The sequence below is a fragment of the Bufo bufo genome, chromosome 4 (assembly GCF_905171765.1).
Source record: "Bufo bufo chromosome 4, aBufBuf1.1, whole genome shotgun sequence".
In the NCBI taxonomy this organism is placed as follows: Eukaryota; Metazoa; Chordata; class Amphibia; order Anura; family Bufonidae; genus Bufo; species Bufo bufo.
Window position 1 is genome coordinate 614138206 of NC_053392.1, and position 20815 is coordinate 614159020.

At 40.6% G+C, this 20815-nt stretch overlaps 1 protein-coding gene across 1 annotated transcript in view; it reads right to left on the reverse strand.

Moving 5' to 3' along the window:
• The window catches only part of LOC120999669 (zinc finger protein 436-like), a 1002518-nt gene that overhangs the window by 99723 nt on the left and 881980 nt on the right, over positions 1–20815 (reverse strand). The gene's annotated exons all lie outside the window — the stretch shown is intronic.

Here is a 20815-nt window from a genome sequence, read left to right on the forward strand (position 1 = left end):
CACACTTTACTTCATATGGACTGTGAGGGAACCACCAGGCCATCTCCTCTTGGATCAGTTTCTGTTCAGTGGCTGCTCATCCAGAGGTATCAAGAGCACCAAAGGATCAGACAGAAGCATAAGCAGGAAACAAGCCAACATCGGGGTAGGCAGCATTTGTGCAATCCAGTAAACAGTTCAAAGGTCAGGCAGCAAAGTGTTAAATCCTGTTGACTGGGGGAAAAAAATCGATAAATGGCAAATGAGCAGAGGAATGGTTCACCTTCATAGGTGTGACGGTATCATCTGTGTCACCGTCTAGTATTACCTTCTTCCCATGAAATAGCACAGCCAAATAATCCACAGAGCAATAAATCGCTATTATCGCTAGTATCGCTGGTATCGCCAAATAAGTCCATACATGAGCCAAAGCTGAATGCTGGAACAAGACTTTACTGGAAGCAACACAGGCATTCAAACATACAATTTCTTTTATCCCCTGCCCCCATGCAAGAGAGACACCCACAATAAACATACATTAACCCATAACACAAAGGTTACAACCCACATAACAACCTCCCCTCTGCCTGTGATATAATTATGGTACACAATGGTTAACATAATTATCACAGGCAGGACAATACACAATGTCTTTTGTCCTGGAGACAATTGAGAAGTGATCCACTTATCTCCCAAGGACAGAGGCAAGACTCCATTAGCCACATAGTAGCAAAAGACAGCAAAATACATGAACTTATATAACTATGCAGCTATTGCATAAAACCGGTGCATTCAACATGAGACCGTAATCACGTGGTAAGAGGCTGGCAAGTAGTCCTCTCCAAGTACTCGTGGCAAACTCAAAAGAGGGGAGTTTGTCACATATCTTCCCTTTGGGGTTAAGACTAAACAGGTATCTGACCTCCTGTCGGTCAGTACCTAGATTAGTCGGGAAGCCCACCCACAAAGAAACAGTAGCAGAGTTGCCCACCCACGGTAAATAGTTAACAGGGTAGCTCACCCACAAGGGACAGTACTGGTCTGTAGGTCCCAGGTCGTGGTGAAACAGCTCAGCATCCTCAGTCTCCCTGGTGCAGCTAGGCAAACCGCTAGGGCTACTTGGGGGACAGCGGCGTTCTGCACTGATGCCAGCACTTCTGCTGGGGCGAGGGGGGTGCAAGCCAGTCCTGTAAAAGGGGGTCTGTGGAGCAGAGGCTAGCGGCGCTCTGCCCGGATGCCAGCTCTTCCGCTGGGAAGGGATCAGTGGGTATCGCAGGCTCATCCCCTGCCCCCAGAACTCGGCGCATCAAGCGTTTTTACTGAAGCCGGCGCTTACAGCAGGGGTCCGGCTATCAGTGACTGCCGGACCCCTTCCGCGGATCGGGCGGGCCCAGCTGGGCGTTAAGTCACATCCGGTTGCGCCGTACATGTACGACGCTGGGCGTTAAGGGGTTAAATGCCAAATTTTAGTAGAGAGCCGCACCTTATATCCAACTAAAAAAACAGAACCCTGGGAGTGTTTTGTTATCAGCGCCTTCTTTTTTTTTTTGTGTGCAAGTATAAAATACCTCTATATAATGCCCCCAGTAAATGCCCACATAGTGCTCCTCTCCCCTTCTCCATAATGTGGTAGTTTAAAATGCCCCTATATAATGCCCAAAGTAGATGCCCCCATAGTGCTCCTTCCACATAGTGCCCCCATAGCGAGGATTACTGCAGTAAAGTCATCTGTACAGACCAAGAAGTGGTGCCAATTATTAGACATAGTGGCCAGTGCAAAAACTTAACAGGTCCCAGTTAGTGTTCAGCGAATCTCATGGACTTTGATCTGAATTTCAGGGAAAATTCAATTCACCGCAAAGCTGAATTTCCTTGTGCTTCGTGGTAGTGAATAAATTTTCCCTGAATGGCGGTAAAAAACAGACAACAAAAAAAAATCATACTTAGGCCTCTTTCACACTTGCGTTGTCCGGATCCGGCATGTACTCCACTTGCCGGAATTACACTCCGGATCCGGAAAAACGCAAGTGTACTGAAAGCATTTGAAGACGGAACCGTCTTCCAAATGCGTTCAGTGTTACTATGGCACCCAGGACGCTATTAAAGTCCTGGCTGCCATAGTAGGAGCGGGGAGCGGGGGAGCGGTATACTTACAGTCCGTGCGGCTCCCGGGGCGCTCCAGAGTGACGTCAGAGCGCCCCATGCGCATGGATGACGTGATCCATGTGATCACGTGATCCATGCGCTTGGGGCGCCCTGACGTCACTCTGGAGCGCCCGGGGAGCCGCACGGACGGTAAGTACACTGCTCCCCGCTCCCCACTACACTTTACCATGGCTGCCAGGACTTTAGCGTCCCGGCAGCCATGGTAACCACTCTGAAAAAGCTAAATGTCGGATGCGGCAATGCGCCGAAACGACGTTTAGCTTAAGGCCGGATCCGGATCAATGCCTTTCAATGGGCATTAATTCCGGATCCGGCCTTGCGGCAAGTGTTCCGGATTTTTGGCCGGAGCAAAAAGCGCAGCATGCTGCGGTATTTTCTCCGGCCAAAAAACGTTCCGTACCGGAACTGAAGACATCCTGATGCATCCTGAACGGATTTCTCTCCATTCAGAATGCATTAGGATAATCCTGATCAGGATTCTTCCGGCATAGAGCCCCGACGACGGAACTCTATGCCGGAAGACAACAACGCAGGTGTGAAAGAGCCCTTACCTCAGCATTTGCTTGCGATGGGCCTGCCACCGCCATCTTGATTGAAGATCTCGCACTCGATCTCCACGACGGCCAGCTGCGCGAAATTTCACGCTAAATCTTCAATCAAGATGGTGACGACCGGCCCACCGCGAGCAAATGGATGAGGTAAGTATGATGTATTTTTTAATTTTTTTTATTTTACACTCTGCTATTACTGTCAGATGCCGCGATCAGCTACGCATCTGCATCTGAGGGATACAATGACGGGAGCGCCACAATCGCTGCTCGCTGTCATTGCACCCACTACCTAAAAAGAAATGTGCTTTGTGATGAAATAATTCTGCACAAAGCTAATTTTTTTTAAAAAATTAGGCGAAGCAGCCAGATCTAATTTTTTAATACTTCTCTCATCTGTAGTCCCAGTGAAAGGTGTATATACCTACAGCTCTCTTTCACAAGACAATCTCTAAGGACTATATACTGTATCCTGATGTTAAGCAGGTAGCGATCCTGGTCTTGTTTTAAGCTTAGATTGTCGGCTTAAAAACAAGACCTGGATTACATCTCTAGCTGCTACAAAGCCCGAGATATTCCAGGATAAAGCACCCCTCCCAACTCTTAAGCCAGCTGTGATGTTGGCAAGCGTGATGAAGGAGATGGGTAAAGAGGGGGACCTGCCAACAGGCTGCAGAAGATGAGACATAGATTCTCTTTCCCTATACAACTGTACATTGGCACAGGAGGAGGGCAAAATGGATTTCAAAAAAATACCTTCTCTCTGATACTTTTTCTTTCTAGAAAGATTGTAAAAATGAGTGCTTGCTCATCTAATCAGCTCTCTGCTCCAAACTAGGCTGTTCATTGACTCCATGGCCCAGAAGTTTTACAGCATCTGGATTACAGGCACCTAACACACTACAAACACAATATCCCTTCCATCTTCAATTCATTGAGTAATATATATAAAACACCTCTCTAGTGATGCACATTACATGCTACAGTAATAGCGATCAGTAGAGAGGAATATCTAATATATTTCTGACAGATTAAAATGATTTTCTTCAACTTTTATGGAATTTCTATTAAAAAATTACATATTGAAAGTTCCATTAAGGTGTCTGTGTGTATGATGAGCTGAGTGGCATTTTGACAGTGTGCCAGGAGTCTACTTTAAGAAAATATAAATGTGGGGTTAGTATGATTTTTATATGTTTATTTGTATATTTATCCTGGCAAATTATCCTGGCTCATAGGGATGCAAAATGTTCAAACACCCCTGGCAGCAAAAGAGTTAAAAGAAAAACACTTTGGACAATATTGAACCCATCAGGTCTGTACTAAAGGAAATGCAGTCAGTGGAAATGCTGTATGTTGTCCTGAAGTGAACTAAACATACACTTTTAGCCCTCCCAATGTGTGGATTGCTGCTAAGGGTTAGTCATGGTGGCCATAACAAGTGACAATCACATCAGCTGGAGTCGCAGCCATTTGTACGGGAAGTAATTTATAAGTACTACTTGAGATAGTGAGATACAGTGAATATTCATTTTTCAGTAGATAACTGTAAAGTGTTTTCTCTGACTAAACTGAAATAACCCTACCTACTTGGACAATCCACCCTAAACAGTGGCCCCCAACTGGTCGACGGTCCTTAACCTGGATAAGTGATTGGGACCTGAACTAGAAGGTAAATAGAAGTCAGATAGGCCAGGTCAGAACCAGAGAATTAATGTCAGAATGAAAAAAAAACAATTTTGGTGGACTAAGTTCTTTTGAAAATAGGCAAATGACCAGTAGGATGTGTTCACCTAGGGGCACAGCTCTCTGTGCAACTGCTGCGCCCTATGCTCTTTGACATGACCAGAAGTTATCATGTTTTATCTATCTGTCAATCAAAGTGCAGAAGGCACGGCAGCTGTAGAGAGATAAGCCTCTAGGAGTAACAGCAAAAAGTAGCCAAAGAGAAAAGGTGCTAATGTGAGTATGTAAAAGTGCAGAAGCCCTCAATAGGGTGTATATTCTGCTGACCTGTTTTTGTTGTGCAAGCCGGGGCACAACTTCAGTGCAGAACAGAAGAGGTTGGTGCAGCTAATACTGTATGGAACCCCAGAGGCAGAAGCCAAGCTGCCTGTGCAGTGGATACAATGCACGGGAAGGGGAAGTTGACTGCTTCTGTCTCACTTTAGTACTGATAGCTTGTTGACACAAAACTAGATGATTGATATACCATTTATTGAATACACATTTCGGGGTACACAGGAACCCTTTATGAAGTCCCTGACAGGAATCTCCTGTGGACTGTGGGCAAACAATTTATTTTCAGGCCTGTCCTCAGTGGCCAGATCTTGGTTAGACCTGATCTCAGAGGCCAGATCAGTGGTGATAGCTGAAATAGGAAGGCATGCGCCTTAATATTCTTATAACCTGTCCTGAAAGTGATCACAAAATTAATGGGTGAAAAATTATGCCCATAGAGCCTGTCTGGGATTAAAACATTTAGCAGATTTTAAAAATGTAAAATTCCTGTGGTTGGTTAAAGAGGACCTTTCACCTGGAAAAACATTGTGAACTAAGTATGCTGACATGGAGAGCGGCGCCCAGGGATCTCATTGCACTTACTATTATCCCCGGGCGCCCCTCCGTTCTCCCGTTATGCCCTCCGGTATCTTCGCTCAGTAAGTTATAGTAGGCGGTGTCTGCCCTTGTCCTGTGGGCGTCTCCTTCTCCTAGGCTGCATCGCTGGCCAATCGCAGCGCACAGCTCACAGCCTCGGAGAAAAAAACCTCCCAGGCTGTGAGCTGTGCGCTGCGATTGGCCAGCGCTGCAGCCTAGGAGAAGGAGACGCCCACAGGACAAGGGCAGACACCGCCTACTATAACTTACAGAGCGAAGATACCGGAGGGCATAACGGGAGAACGGAGCGGCGCCCAGGGATAATAGTAAGTGCAGTGAGATCCCCGGGCGCCGCTCTCCATGTCAGCATACTTAGTTCACAATGTTTTTCCAGGTGAAAGGTCCTCTTTAAGGAACGTTACTTGATGTATAGTTTTCTCCTGAAAGTGATTCCAGTCTTCAAAGGTCCACTTGGCATCAAGGAGCCCACTCTCTGTCAGGGAAAATTTGCAATAAAAAAAACCCACATGGTCTGAGACAAGAAAGCATGGCTCTCAGCCCGACTTCAGAGGCATTGACCTTCACCACAATTGGCCTAGTCAGATCAGGTAGGACCAAAACAGGAGCTTTCATGAAACATCTTTTTAGAGATTCAAGAGCTAATATTTCCTTTGGCTGCCAATGAAGAAGATCCACCCCCTTCTTAGTCATATCAGTAAGAGGTTTCAATATAACATAAAAAGTTTGATGAACTTATGGCAATAGCTAGCGAAGCACAAAGATTGCCGCAGGGCTTTAAGTAAAGAAGTCGGGGCCCAAAGGGTGAGTTCAAACCGCTTCCTATAACCTGTGAAGTGACCAGACAATTTAACTTGATGTACTAGATGCTGTGAGGGAACTATTACAATAGGTGGATACCTAGTAGTTTCGTGATGTTGGACCCTATTTGCAAGGTGCTGTAGCAGTTGTTTGAGACCATGCATTTGGTTTACCAAGGCCCACATTGGATCCATGCCAGAAAGGAAAACGCCACAGAGAGAATTTGGTATGGCATGTTAATCTGTCACATAAGGTAGGAAACAGTGCATCCTTAAACTTTACCTGCACCACTTTCCCTACCTCCTTGGACAATCTGCCTTAAACGGCGTCCCCCAACTGGTCGACGGACCCTAAACTGGATAAGTGCACAGGATCTAAACTAGAGGGTAAACGGAAGTCAAACAGGACAAGTCAGAAGCAGATGATAAATATCAGAGCCCAATTGATCCAGCTTCCCTGCTCCCTGATAGGCCAACTAACCCCAGAGCCATATGGGTTGGTAACCAAACGATGATGGTGATGACGCCATAGTGAGGCGGAGATTTCCGCGGAGGCACAGGCAGATAAGTACATAACATAACTGTACAAATTTGGGGAAACCATAATCATACTAACCTGCAGAATGAAGTTAACACATTTTTGTGTCATATGGTAAACAGTGCAAATTTTCTAATGCCTTAATCAGAGGTTGAATTGCTGTTGTTTTTTCACATTCCCACCCAGAAAGAGTTCATGAAAATAAATTCGTAAGTGGTATGCGCCCTAAGACTGCCAAAATAAATGTGGAATGAAACACTGAAAAAAATTATTCATCCTAAATGCCCAGAATAGGTCGGCAGCAAAGGGGTTTAGAAGATAGAGAAGCTGAGAATTGAAAAGGATAGGTTTATGTAAGAAAAGAGAAAATATAGTTGGAATTGGATTGGTTGCTACTAGCACCGGTATCATTAATTTCTCCTATTTACTTTATGTTTCCTAGCTTGCTATTGTCTCAAGAAAGCTTGACTGATTAATATAAATACAATTTGTTTTGGGAAAGTAAGAACATTTTGTTTTATTTTCCAGGTGAAGCCAGGATGACAGTATGCCATAAGCATCTCCATTTACCTTCCTGTCATGAAGTAGAAAATAACAATATCACACAAGATAATTCTATGACTCCTAATGTACCCTCAGTCCTTCACAGTGAAGATCTCTCCTCCGAAACCGCTGGTCACAAGAAACCTTCATCTAGACAATCACTAATTGGCAAAACAAGAACTAAACAGAAACGTGGGAAACATTTTAAAAGGAAATCTAATCTTTTCTTACATGAGAAAAATCACAGAGATAAAAGGTCATTTTCATGCTCAGAATGTGGAAAATCTTTTATCAGTAAATTCATTCTGGATGGACATCAGAGAATTCACACAGGGGAGAGACCATTTTTATGTTCAGAATGTGGGAAATGTTTTAGTCGAAAATCTAATCTTTTGTACCATCTAAGAATCCACTTACGGGAAATGTCATTTTTGTGTTTAGAATGTGGGAAATGCTTTAGTCAGAATTCGGATCTTCATAGACATCAGCGAGCTCACACAGGGGAGAAGCCACATTTATGTCCTGAATGTGGGAAATGTTTTAGTCAGAAATCAGATCTTGTTACACATCAGAGAACTCACACCGGGGAGAAACCATTTTCATGTCCTGAATGTGGGAAGTGTTTTAGTCAGAGTTCAGATCTTCATAGACATCAGCGAGCTCACACAGGGAAGAAGCCACATTTATGTCCTGAATGTGGGAAATGTTTTATTCAGAAATCAGATCTTGTTACACATCAGAGAACTCACACAGGGGAGAAACCATTTTCATGTACTGATTGTGGAAAGTATTTTAGTCAGAAATCACATCTTGTTACACATCAGAGAACTCACACAGGGGAGAAACCATTTTCATGTCTTGATTGTGGAAAGTATTTTAGTCAGAAATCACATCTTGTTAAACATCAGAGAACTCACACAGGGGAGTAACCATTTATGTGCCCAGAATGTAGTAAATATTTTACTGTGAAATCAGCTCTTGTAGAACATCTGAAAACTCAAACAGGGGAGAAACCATATTATTGTCCTGAATGTGGAAAGTGTTTTAGTCACAAATCAAGTCTTGCTACACATGAGAGAACTCACACTGAAGAGAAGCCACTATTGCTCAGTAGTACAGGTCATAATGTAACTCATACATTCTTGCAACAGATGGCAGGATCTCAGTCTGTGAAGCAATTATAAATGCAAGCCATGTCTTGTCAGGTCTTGTTTTAAGGCTGACAGTAATGTGAAGAGAAATTCAGCACTGCACAGAGATCTAGGTAAAATCTCTTTATTCCATGCAAGAAAACATCTGACAGATCAGAATAGAAGTAGTTAACATGTTTCAGACCCAATGGTCCTTACTCATAGCATAATTGGCTACCTGCTCCAAGGACGGTGGCAGTTGGGGAGTTTGACCGGGGCGGCACACCTGTCAAACCTTAACACAGGTGTTTTAAGGTGAGCTCATAGAGGACGGAAACCTCCCATAGAGAACTATGCTATAAGTAAAGACTGTTAGGTCTGAAATGTGTAAACGACTTCTATATAGGTATGTTAATGTTTTATCACATGGAATAAAGAGATTTCATAAGGCTCCCGTGCAGCGCTGGATTTAACGTGTTTGGTCCATTCCTCCAAAGCCTTCCATGCACTTTGGGGCTATTCATGAGAAGGATGGTGAGCTAGACTGTCTTCTTTATTTAGAGATGACAATCTATGCTTTAAACAAGACCATGGTCCAAGGCCTTTAGAAACAGGTCCCAGTGAAAGCTGCATATACCTTCAGCTCTGACTCAATAGATGTTTTCTAAAGTCTATACGTCCCGATGTGGGGCAGGTGGTAATCCTGTTCTTACTTAACCACTTCCAGAGCGGGCCATAAAATTGAGTAAATTTTTTTTATTTTTATGTATAAAAAAAATAACATTTACCCCAAATTTTTCAAATTAGCAAATTAAAATTTCTCTACTTTTATAATAGATAGTAATAACTAAAAAAAATTGTTAATACTTTACAATCTACATATGTCTACTTCATGTTTGGATCATTTTGTGAATGCCATTTTATTTTTTGAGGATGTTAGAAGGCTTAGAAGTTTAGAAGCAAATCTTGAAATTTTTCTGAAAATTTCCAAAACCCATTTTTTAAGGACCAGTTCATGTATGAAGTCACTTTGTGAGGCTTACATAATAGAAACCACCCAAAATGACCCCATTTTGGAAACTACCCCCCTAAAGCTATTCAAAACTGATTTTACAAACTTTGTTAACCCTTTAGGTGTTCCTCAAGAATTAATGGAAAATGGAGATGAAATTTCAGAATTTCTCTTTTTTGGCAGATTTTCCATTTTAATAAAAAAAAATTCCACTAACAAAGCAAGGGTTAACAGCCAAACAAAACTCAACATTTATTGCCCTGATTCTGTAGTTTACAGAAACACCCCATATGTGGTCGTAACCTGCTGTACGGGCACACGGCAGGGCGCAGAAGGAAAGCCATATGGTTTTTGGAAGGCAGTATTCACTGGCACAATTTTAAGCTACCATGCACCCCTAGAGTAGAAACTCCCAAAAAAATTACCCAATTTTGGAAACTACAGGATGAGGTGGCAGTTTTGTTGGTACTATTTTAGGGTACATATGATTTTTAGTTGCTCTATATTACACTTTTTGTGAGGCAAGGTAACAAAAAATTGCTGTTTTAGCACAGTTTTTATTTTTTGTTATTTACAATGTTCATCTGACAGGCTAAATCATGTGCTACTTTTATAGAGCAGGTTGTTATGGATGCGACAATACCAAATATCAGTTTTACATAATAAAGCATTTTTGTTTGTATCTCCATATTCTGATAGCCATAGTTTTTTGTTTTTTGGGCGACTGTCTTATGTAGGGGCTAATTTTTTTCGGTATGAGATGACTGTTTGATTGGTACTATTTTAGGGTGCGCATACCTAATATGTATACTTTTTTATTTATTTAAGTTTTACACAATAACAGCATTTTTGAATTAAAAAAAAATCATGTTTTAGTGTCTCCATATTCTAAGAGACCTTTGTTTTTTATTTTTTATGCGATTGTCTTAGGTAGGGTCTAATTATTTTGCGGGATGAGATGACGGTTTGATTGGTACTATTTTTTGGTGCGTATGACTTTTTGATCGCTTGGTATTATACTTTTTGTAATATAAGGTGACAAATAATAGCTTTTTTGGCACACTTTTTATTAAAAAAATTTACGGTGTTCATCTGAGGGGTTTGGTCATGTGGTATTTTTATAGAGCAGGTCCATACCTAATATTTCTACTTTTTAATTTTAATTTTTTTTTTACATTTAACAGAATAAAAGCATTTTTGAAATAAAAAAATCGTGTTTTAGTTTCTCCATAGTCTGAGCCATAGTTTCTTTTATTTTTTAGGCGATTGTCTTAGATAGGGGCAAATTTTTTGAGAGATGAGGCGATGGTTAGATTGGTACTATTTTATGGGGCATATGCCATTTTTAATTGCTTGATGTTGCACTTTTAGTGATGTAAGGTAACAAAAAAAGTGTTTTTTTTAGCACAGTTTTAATTACATTTTTTTGATGGTGTTCATGTCAGGGTTTAGATCATGTGATATTTTTATAGAGCCGGTCAATACGGACGCAGCGATACTTAATATGTCTACTTTTATTTTTTTTCGCTATTTATTTTTTTTTACTTTATTTTGGGAAAAGGACTCCTTTTTATTTTTATTTTACTTGACACTTAAAAAAATTTTATTATAAAAAAACACTTTTTTTTCACTTATTTTTACTTTTTATATTTGTCCCACTGTGGGACTTCACCTTTTCAGAGTTTGATCCCTGTTTCAATTCAGTACAATACATTCTCTGACAGTTGCCTAGGAGACCCAGCCCTTTTAGGCTGGATCTCCTGGGCTTCTGTAGCTGGCAGGCCCCGATGCCTGTGCCATAGCTAAGGAGAGGGAGCACATACCTCCCATATGCCGCGGCATATGAATGGTTAATCCACCGGCATCGGCGTCATCACCGATGCCGGTGGATGCAGCACGGATTCGGCTGTCAGTAACAGCCGGATCCGTGCTGCTGATCGCAGCAGTGCACATGGGAGGAAGGAAGGACCGCAGGACAAGAATGCTCGTCCTGGGGCGCAAAGTATTGGCCATTTAGGATGAGCATTCTCATCCTGAGTCGTTAAGGAGTTAATGGTAAATTTGAGTCAATATGTTTTACCTTTATTTTTGAATAAATTGATTTATTAATTAACATTCCCCATGTGTCTACTTTATGTTGGCATCATTTTAATAATGTAATTTTTTTTTTTTTTAGGACGTTAGAAGGAATTTTAGAAGCAATTTTTTTAATTTTTAAGAAATTTTCCAAAGTCCACTTTTCTAAGGACCAGTTCAGTTCTGAAGTCACTTTGTGGGGCCTACATAATAGAACCAACCCATAAATGACCCTATTTTAAAAATGACACCCCTCAAACTATTCAAAACTGGTTTTAGAAATGTTGTTAACCCTTTAGGTATTCCACAGGAATTAAAGCAAAATAGAGGAGAAATTTCAAAATGTCACTTTTTTTGGAGATTTTCTATTTTAATAAATTTTTTCCTGGAACACATCAATGGTTAACAACAAAACAAACCTCAATATTTATTACCTTGATTCTGCAGTTTGCAAAAACGCCCCATATGTGTTTGTTTACCGCTGTTTGGGCACACGACAGGGCACAGAAGGCAAGGAGCGCCATATGGTTTTTGGAGGACAGACTTTGCTGGAATGGTCTTTGGACACCATTTTGCATTTGAAGAGACCCTGAGGTAACCCTACAATGAAAACCCCAAAAAAGTGACCACATTTTGTTTACTACACCGCCCAAGGAATTTTTAAGGGGTGTAGCGAGCACTTTTCTCAGCAGCTGTTTCACAGTATTTTTAATTGGGTGTGAAAAATTATATATTTTTTTTTACAAGAAAATTGTGATTTAGGCCCAAACTTTTTTTTCACAAAGATAACAGGAGAATTTTCCCCCCCCAATTTGCTACCCACTTTCTCCTGAATACAGTAACACACCGAATTGTGGTCGTAAATTGTTATTTGGGTATACGCCAGGGCTCAGAAGGGAAGGGGGCGGCATCTGGATTTTCTAACATGGAATTTTCTGTCATGGTTTCTAAGAGCAATAACTTATTTTTTATTTTTTGTTGAATGAGCTGGACTTATTTTGTGCGAGACAGGCTGTAATTTTTATTGGCACCTTTTTATCTCATTTTTGGGAGGTGGTCACAAAAAAAGCTGCTTGGTGTAATTTATCAAATTTTTTTTGTACACTGTTCAGTTGATGGGCTGGATCATGTGATATTTTTATTGATCCGGTCATTACGGACGCAACTATACCAAATATGTCTATTTTTTTTTTTTTTTTTACGTTTCACACAATAAAAACATTTTTAGCAAAAAAAAGGATTTTTTTGTGTTGCCATTTCCTGAGAGCCATATATTTTCATTTTTTTGGCTATAGTCTTGTGTGAGGGCTTGTTTTTTGCGTGACGATGTGAAGTTTTTATTGCTAACATTTTGGGGTACATATTACTTTTTTAATGATATCATGTTTTTTGTGAGGTGAGCTGACCAATAAAAACTGTTTTGGTATAATTTTTATTTGTTTTGTTTTTTACACCTTTCACTTGATGGGGTAGACCGTGTGATATTTTTGTAGAGCCAATTGTTACGGACGCGGCGATACCAAATATGTCTATTTTATAGAAATAAAGTAATGTTTTTGTGTTGCAATTTTTATAGAGCATATTTTTATGGACATTTTCTTGTGTGGGGGCTAATTTTTTGCAAGATGAGGTGACGTCTATATTGCTACTATTTTGGGGTACATACAAATTTTGATTATTTAACATTTTTAACATTGTTTTTTGGGAGGTGAGCTCACAAAAAAATCTGTTTTGGTGCAATGTTTTTTTACGGCGTTCACCTGATGCAGTAGATCATATGATAGCCTGTCGTTGTGGATGCGGTGATACCAAATATGTCTATTTTTATTCTTCTTTGATTCAACATTTTTTAAATAAAGGATTTGGGGGGAAATTATTTTTAAATGTGAAACTTTTTAAATTTTTTGTAAAAACTATTAATTATTTTTTATTTTTTTATTTTTTATTTTACACTTTGTGTCCCCCATAAGGTCATACAAGACCTGTGGGGGACGTTTAACTTTTTTTTTTTTTTTACTATTGATTTCTCCTGTAACTGGGGCTGACATAGTAGCTCCAGTTACAGGGGAAATACACCCCCCAGAGAGACTGTACTGCAGTATAATGCAGTGTACAGCCTCAGTGCAGGGCTGATCGTGGAAGACCCGACAGCTCCTGCACTCACCCGGCCCCGGTGATCACATGATCACCGGGCCGGGACAGGAAGCGGCACATCGCTTCCTCAGCTGTATACACAGCACTCGTTGAGCGTTGTGTATACAGCGATCTAGGAGGCAGGCGCACCCAGGAACTGTCCCTGCCTTCTCTCTGGGGTGCCCTGCTGTCACTGACGGCAGGCCCCCCGTTCGGCAGCTGCACGATTAGCGTGCAGCTGACATCTCTGAATGAACGTTCCAGAACGTCCATTCAGAGATAAACCCGACCTCCCAGGACGTTTATAGTCAATGGGCGGTGGGGAAGTGATTAAAGCTTAGATTGTCGGTTTTAAAACCAGACCCGACTTACATCTTTAGATGCTACACAACCTGAGATATTCGAGGATCAAGCAGCCCTCCCACCTCTTCAATCATCTGTGATGTTGACTAGCGTGGAGAAGGAGAAAGGTCTAGTGGGGCACCTGCCAACATACTGAAGAAAAAGAGACATAGATTCTCTTTCCCTGTGCAACTGGACATGTGCCCAGGAGGAGGGTAACATGGACTTCTGTGTATGTTATCAACCCCTCCTCATCAGACAGTATACTTTTGCTGATTATCCCCTTTTTCTTCTATAAACAGTGTGTAAAACTGAGTGCTTGCTCATCTAATCACCTTTCTACACCTAATAAGGCTGTACATTCACTCCATGACCCAGAAGTTTATCAGCATCTGAATCACAGCACTAAATTAGTTGTGCCAAACACAATGGCACACTTTTACTCATTCATTGTTGCTGTAAATGATCATTTATAGTTAGTGTACCTAGTTTAAAAAAAAAAAAAAAAGGTATCTGTTACTTAAAACCAGATTTTTGGTCTTTCCAGTTCTGGTGATTTGTACATGTACACATAGTTGGTACCCTTCTGTTAAAGAAAAGTCAGTGGCCACAATGGTCACGGAAATAACTTTTTTTCCCTTTCTTATTTAAAAAAATAATAATTTGAAATTCAAACCATATACTTCAGTAAAAACAGCAACATAATTATATGTTTTTTCCCCTAATAGACCTTACCTCCCCTATTCATACCCAAACAACCCTCCCCCTTGCGATGCGTCTACCTTTCACCGGATCAATGAACAAAAAGGGGGGGGATAATGAGCAAATAGAGACAGGAAAACCTTAAAACTGTTGCAGAGTAGGATTGCTGGGTGTAGAAGAGTCAATACAGATCAGACGATGTGGAGTAAGAGGAACTGGCTTTATTGGAACATGCGTGCAATAACAGAAGGTCACCTCACATGGTGAATGTCACAGACAGGAAAAATAAATCAGTGAATTCACCACAATGTACAGGAAATACAACACATCATAGAAATGAATTAGTAACAGTGACATCTATGAACTGCAGTCAATCCAGCAATAAACTAAGCTGTAAGTTGTTGTATCTCCAACTAAAACTTCCATTCTCCCAAAATTTTAATCAATTTTTCCTCAGTGTTTCTAAGTTTATATAGAATATTTTCGTATCGCTTAATCTTGTTAACAAGGTTTAGCCATGTAGTAATAATTGAAGTATTTCGGGAAAACCAATCTCGAGTAATCAAAAGTCTTGCCAAAAACATAATTTTAATCAGAAGAATCCTTATATTTTGGATATCCCACCTTGGAGAGGTCGCCCAGTACCCAGCATTCCGCTGTAGATGGAATCTCAACTTTCCATGTAAAGAGAGGGGCTGCGCAAAAATCCAAATCAATAGAACTGATGTGCGTCTTCCACCAGCTTTCAGCAAGCACACACTAGCTTCGTTAGGCGTTTCTTACAATTAACATCCTGTGAGATTATAACGAAAACACGCACATAGTGAAGCACTGCAACAACCAGCCGCTTTTCCTCTCGATGTTATACTCACAAGCGTGTAAGCAGAATATGCGCCTCAAAAGAAAGCCAACCAGTAGGTCCTCTGCACAGTTGTTCTTGTTGTGCCTCCTACAGGTGATTAGATATTGCTCCCATAGTGAAACTCCGTATTTTTAAAAATCATAAATATGGTTTATTATACTCACATTCTAATATAATAAAATGCGCAATGATAAAATCAACACAGATCAATAGTCCTCCCCGACCCGGGTTTCGCTCCAAATGGGTTCGTCAGGGGCGCGGCTTCCAAGTATTCCCACAATTCTTAAATCCCAACATTCACTCCACCCACTATTCTCAATACTTTAATAGAAACTCTGATGCATCTTAATTCTTCAGGATAAGAGAGACCGGGGTATTCAAATTTAAATTAGTCAGAATTTTTTTTAAATAATAAATACATAAATAAAACAAATAAAACAGATAATGTTCTACCAAAAGCCATAGCACTCACTCTGGTTAAAATCCTCCTTCTCACACGTGCTCCCTATGCTCAATTAGTGTAGCTGGCTGGGTGTGTTCTAATTTATGAGGCAAGGTTTCAGGTCCAACTCCATGTTCAGACCACGCGGTTGTAATGTTCCCGTCTCATAGATCCATTTTACTTCTGTTCGATCCATCTTTTTTATCGTATCGCCACCTCGCCAGTTTGCCTGCACTCGTTCTACTCCAATAAAGGTCAGACCCTTCGGATTTTTATTATGGGCAGTTTTGAAATGTAACGGAACTCCATGGGTTTCCAATCCCTTTTTTATATTCCTAACATGCTCTTGTATTCAGATTTTTTGTTTCCTCATGGTGCGGCCAACGTACTAGAGGCCACATGGACACTCCAGCACATGGACTACACCAGAGGACAATTGATGTCACCCACAATTTCTAGATCTCTGTCTCTTTTATTAGAGTGTACGGTATTTACCAGTCTCACCTTTTTTTATTTACTGCGGTTTCTGCAGGGTAAACAAAAACCTCACCAAAGGAACCTATTTTGACAGTTTTTTTGTTCTTTTAGTGCGACTGCACTATGTACTAGGTGATTCTTTAAGTTTGGGACTTTTCTAAAAATCACATCTGAACGGTCTGGTATTAATTTACCTATAACTGGATAAAATTTTAATGTAGTCCAGTTCTTTTTTACCGTGTTTTTTATTAATCCTGCTTGCGCAGAATACTGCGTCAGGAAGGAAAATGGAAAATTCTTCTTTCTTATATCATTATCTCTATTTGTCTTGTCTGTTATCACTTCCTCTACCTCTTGGCTACATTTAATTAGTTGTTGCTCATCATACCCTTTCTCTTTAAATCGATCCTGTATGATGCGACTTTGCTCTCTATATATTGATACTTCTGAACAATTACGTCTAATTCTCTGTAGTGACAACTATTGGTATCAATGTAACCATTCACATCCGTACTTTAAAAAAAGGTTTTGGTTTTAAAATGTTCCCCTTCTAGGTAGATTGGTAGGTCTAAAAAAGCAAAAGAAGTATTACTAATAAAACTGATGAATTTAATATTCCAATCATTGTTATTTAGGGATTCCAAACATCTTTCTAATCCTATTTTTTCCCCTTCCCAAACCAATAAACAATCATCTATGTATCTTTGCCATACTGTTAGTTTACCTAAATCTGTACTTCTATTCAAAATGGGACTGATTCTTTCCTTTTCCCAGGCGGCCATAATAATACTAGCAAAACTGGGGGCGAATTTCCTGAGTTGCTGTAAGAAGTCCCCCTTGAACCAAAAATAGTTATGGCTATGGCAATACTCCGTACACTTCAAGATAAATTCTCCTTGTGCTGGTGACATATCTGGATCTTGCTCCAATACGTCACTGACGGCTCTAAGTCCCAAATCTTTTGGAATTATGGTGTACAGGGAGGTGACATCTGCTGTAGCTAGCCATATATTCTTAGTCACCGGTCCTAAGCTTCTCACTAATTCAATAACGCTGCCGGTATCTTATAAGTATGATGGGGATCTAACCACTTGGGGCAAGTAGTATGATGCTTGTTGATTGGCAGCCTTTCAAAAAGTGCCAAGAAAGCGCAGAACACCGAACCCGAACTTTTATGGAAATGTTCGGGTTCGGGTCCGGGGTCCAAAAATCCTAAAGTTCGGTACGAACCCGAACTTTACAGTTCGGGTTCGCTCAACCCTACCCATGACATTAAAGAAGTAACCATTAATTCCTCTGGTGAAAAGATTCCTCTACTCAGTTACATGGACTGTAGTACCACAAATGTGATATATATGCTTGAGTGCCCATGTTGGCTACAATATGTGGGCCGGACTACCCAAAGCATTAGGGATCGGCTCAACTCACACCGTTCCAATATCAATAAAAAATATGCCAAACCTAGTGTCTCCAGACATTTTGCGCAGACACGTATAGGTGATGCATCCCTTCTACGACTGACCCCGATAGAGTGGGTCCCCAAATCCTTCTTACAATTATGTAGGAAGGAAATGTATTAAATTTTCCGTTTTAATTCCCTGACCTCCTTTGGCCTTAATGAGACACTGGAACATAACAACTATTAACTAACAATCCAAATGTTTTCCATGTCTGGTCTTTTTTTTTATTGTATTGTATTTTATGTATGGTGATTGAATCCTATTTATTCATCTATTTATCTCTGTGTATATTTATACATTTTTAGGACTTCTCATTTTAATTCCCTAACCCCCTTTAGCCCCAAAGGTGAATTCCTATACCAATATATATATTATACTTTTTAGTATTTAACCTTCCTACCAATTCTTATCCTAACTATATTACTCATTTCCTCTTCCGTCTCCATTTTAATTCTTACTACCACATTCATCTATATCCATTTTCATTATATTTATATTTATTTTCATTTTTTTCACCTGTATCTTTATACCATCTCTACACCAATCCAATTCTTTACTACGTCCCAACATACCAATCTAGAAATCACCACAATCTGTCATTTTTATTATCATTTTCTTTTATCAACACTTTTTTATCATCATCATACTCATTCATCTATCTTTTCCCTACTAGTGGATCCATCCCTTTGCAGTGGTGATAACAGATGCGCTCCATTTTGGAACGCATTTCTTTCACCTTTCACCAGTTTAGCATATTGTGTGTGGGGTGGAGGCCTGATGTGTTCCACTCTGGAGCGCATCGGCCAACTCCCTGTTTCCTGTGCTCGCCTTCCTATCTCCCTGATGCGTTTCACAGTGGAACACATCGGCTATTTGAAAACTCCCCTTCACACCAGCGCAACTCAATACTGTTTGAAAAATGTTCACACTTATAAGTAAACTTCACGTTTAATAAATAATCACAGCCCCATCATAGACTCAGCCTCCCACTATAGATTCATTTCTCCCCTGGAACACAAGTAGGTGCTTCCTTTTCCGGTTCCCTCCAATTACATAGAAAAGAATAGAAGGACACCAATAAGTTTTTATATATTTTCATATGTCCAATGCCCATAATATTTTTTATTTTATCATAAAAAGGCTCTGACATCTTTAACATTTATGGATTTTATTAAACACATTAGTTACCAGGATGTGAGGTCAGAGAGGTCCACCCCCCTCCATCAGATGACTGCAGACCATGTGTTCTTGTTCTCCTATATAAATGTTGTCATATCTGCTTTGTTTTTATGCTCTTGAAAAAGGGAAATTATCCTGAAACGCTTTGAGCTTTATTTTAGCTATTAAAGACTTCTACTTTATCCCGGAGCCCCGGTGTCATCTTCTCGGGGACCAAGAAGCCTTATCCACAATCTGAAAGCGACCTCGGCGGGGGAGGCTGAGGTATAGGTGTCTTGAGTATATCCTATACCCCCTCCCCGGTAAAGTCCTTTATCATTGCACTGAATTATGTTTATCAGTGATTACAAACCGTGATTGAGCAGGAAACACAGATACATATATATGTGTGTGTTTGTATATGCGTCATTTTATATATCCGATTCTCTATCACTATTGTTCATCAATAGCTACAATTTTCACATACTGCTTTTCATCTCCATTGGCTCTGTGGCGCCCCCTCGGTGCTCTCAGGACACTCCTGGAAAGCACCGCTGACCGTTTTCTTACCCAAATTGACATAACAGTTCACTGGTGTGTGCTGATTCTTTTTTGGTTTGGGGAGCTGCCTCACGTCTCTACTCACCACTTTCATCTTGGATGACCATCTCCAGGTGTTATCGCTTGGCCTCCTCACATTCTCCCCCCCCCCTCCCTCCTAAATTCTCCTTATCCCAAGATCCGTTCAGTCAACTCCTTTTTCAATGTTTTCTTTACATACTCTAATATAAGTCAGAGATCCTCTCTGTTCTCATCCCACACAGGGACAGGAAGAACACTGGAGGGTGGTGGCGGGAGGGGGTTTGTAACCTCTCTGTGCTCCTGTCCCTATAGAAGCTAGAAGGAAAATTAAAGTACAAAAAGTATAAATATAAAAAATGGAAATAACCCTCAATTTCCCAATGAATTAAATAAATAAACATAATGAGAAACGTCTGAACTGTACGGCCTCTTTCACACAAGCGATACACAATGTGTCAGGATCTGATCAGGGAAAACACTGGTGGTCTTCCACGCAATTTCAATCAGTTTTATCTCCAATTGCTTTCATTATTTCCGTTTCGTCAATTCAGATTGTATCCGTTTTTATGCGCATGAAAAAAAACCCTGAAGAATACCCATCTCCGAGCGACCGTCAGTGAATAACGCATTTTTCACACAAGCTCCATTCACTTCTGTGGAGCCAGAGCTGTGTGAAAAAACGGATGACGTAGAACAAGCCGCGATGTTTCCTGGATGCAAAGATGATCAGGGAAAGTCTAGGCTCATGTACACAGACCCATTGGAAGGAGCGAGTCAGGATGTAGTCCGGATGCTGTGCGTTCACAACAACGGAAAAATCATTTGTGTGAAAGAGGATTAAAAGTCAAATTTTTTTTTCCTGCGCAGAGAAGTAGCAGAAACAAAATGTGGCCATTAAAAAATACAACTTGTTCTGCAAATAAGTCTTTATAAGGGTCCATTCACACATCTGTATGTGTTTTGCGAACCGCACATCGCCGACACTTGACAGAAAATGCCTAATCTTGTCCGTAATTGCGGACAATAATAGGACAACGGAATTGTGGACCCGGAAGTGTGGACCCGCATTTCCGGATCCGCACAGCACATCGTGTGGCCCCATAGAAATGAATGGGTCCGAAATTCCGTTCTGCACAATGCGGAACAGATTTGGGGACGTGTGAATGGAGCCTTAGGCTGTGTAAACGGAAAACTAAAAAAGTTATAGGACTTCAGAAGGAAGTCGGAGAAGAAAATATGGAAATGACAA